Below are 2,333 nucleotides of genomic sequence, written 5' to 3' on the forward strand. Positions count from 1 at the left end.
GGGCACACGAGTGGGCTGTCGTGCCTCTGTAGGGGCGTGGGATGTATACCCTGAGCAGGCGCACTGCCCAAGAGGTCTGCAGGATGGAGAAAAAGGTGGTGTATCTCACCAGAGACCTTTCCTCTGACCTTCAAAACTGCTCATAGCCAGGGAGTGCTGCCACAAAGATCCTCTGCCTCACCCACCGCCTTGGCCATGCCACCTCCCGCTCCGCGGCTCTCCCTTGGGCTCCCTGTTCTCCCTCACCGCAGCCTGTGATTTGTCTTCACGCTCTCACCACTCCATGGCCTGCTGCCTCTCTACCTCTCCCCTCTCATCCTTGGCCAGGAAGCTGATTCCCACTGCTGAGCGCTGCCAGCACGCCCCTTCCACAGCCCACTCCTGTGGTTTTTTGGTGGGTTGCATCCTATGCGTAGGATATAAACAAGTGCTGAACCTGTCTTATTATCCTCCTTCAAACTCTTCCCAAATCTGCTTTGCTGCGCTTCCACAACACCTGGCCAGTTTTCAGGCGAGACGCGCACCGTGCACTTCATGCGCTACCTCCCCGAGGAGGAATGCCTCCCCAGGACGCCCCAGGCCCTGCCTTCGCATCGACCTCTTGTCTACATCTGGGCTGGACCCTTGCCCCGTGCTCGCAGGCTGCGTAGCGCAGAGGGATACCAACCCAGTCAGCAGCCCCAGGAGATTTCTGTGCCCGAGAGCCGAGAGAAGCAACTTTGCCTCCCTGTGCTCGCTCTGTGGCACTGCACCTTCCTGTCAATGGCATACGGCAGCCAAAGCCTGGTGCCAGGCGGCGTGGGAGCGGGACCCCAGCCTCTCCACGCAAGGCAGGGCTGCGCGGGCAGATGAGAGCACCTTCCCCACCGCCTCCATCTCTCCCCACCTTCCCCCTCAAGCAGAAACCACAGGGCGGACGGCAGCTCTGTTCGGGACGCTCCTCTTAGCGCAGCGGTCACTGCCATCTAGCGGGATCGGGGACGGATAACCAACCATCGCAAATGGCAGGAGGGACCCACCAGCACCCCTCTGCTGCGGGGCCTCGCGCATTCCCCTTCCCGCGTTTCTTCCCTTTTATCCTCAGAGCAGGTGGTGAACACTCGATGTGCCGTTTCGGAGCAGAGGTGGTGCGCCCCGCCAAGCCCCTCGCAGCCCCGCGAAGGCACGCTCGGTCCTTCGCAGGCCCGCAAGCGCTCTCACAGCAGCCGCCCTCTTTGAAGGATGTGGACAGAGAGAAATTAAAACAAATGGCTAAAAACATACACCAACTCGACAACAAACTTGCAGGCAGAAGGGATCTCGCTGTCCTGTTTGTTGTGGGAGACGAGGCTGGGAGATGGAGCAGGCTAGGAAAGACAGCAGTCAGGTTCAAAGAAAAGTTTTTTTGGGTCAAAACTGATTTTTGAGTTCGTATTTTATTTATGTGTAGATCAGATGATAGTAATATCTTTCTCGTCATGGTGGCAATTAAACAACCCAGAGTGCAGGCTGTTATGAACAGGTCTGACCTGAACACCTGCCAAGGACAACGCCGTCCTGCCTCAGAGATGCAGGTGTTCTTGCTCTTAAAAGGTCTCTTCCAGTTCTTCACTCCATTTGCTTTTAATGGTCCCCATAAAAGAGAGCGGAGGAGGCACGCACTTGCTTTTTTACTGAAGAAAATGCTCAGTTACAGGTATAGGAAGGGGGAGGGAGGAGGATGCAGAGCATCCCGCAGAGAACCTTAAATTACGTTATTCAGCTGAATAATTAGGTCTCATCAGGAACACGTTTTCTCTAGTTATGAGCACTGAAGTACTTCAAGTATTTATCAATGATGTACTTCGGTTTACATTTTGATGATGCTGGTTCTTTTTTCCTTTGCGCTGCATAATAGCGATAGAAAATGCAAAGCTGAAGAGCGTGGCTGGAAAAGATGTTCCACGTGAAAGAGGAGGAAGGAAAGAAGACACTTGGTGTATGCCTCTCACCTCAACCGTGCCGTTAAATTTCTGAGCGCCCACGCCTGTGATCAGAGCGGAGGCACGGAGCCCAAAAGGGGCTGCGGGGCCACCCCGGGGCAGTGAGTGAGGTCTCCAGCAGCGCAACCACCCACCAGGCCCTTGTCGGCTTGAGACAGGCCGCGCGGGGTGGGCGGGAGCCACTGTCGCCCGGGTGCAGGCACACCTCGAGATAAAGTAACCCTGACGGAGAGCCGGGGGATATTTTTGTGCGTTCACAAGCAGCAAGGGGCCGTTTCGATCTGACGTGCGGCCCGCGACACCCGACGCCCGAGGGCGTTCACCGTGACCCGGGCAGCCGAGGCCGGCACTGCCCCTCGCCGGGGTGCGCGC

The sequence above is a fragment of the Pygoscelis adeliae genome, unplaced genomic scaffold (genome assembly GCF_000699105.1).
Source record: "Pygoscelis adeliae isolate BGI_AS28 unplaced genomic scaffold, ASM69910v1 Scaffold113, whole genome shotgun sequence".
Classification (NCBI taxonomy): Eukaryota; Metazoa; Chordata; class Aves; order Sphenisciformes; family Spheniscidae; genus Pygoscelis; species Pygoscelis adeliae.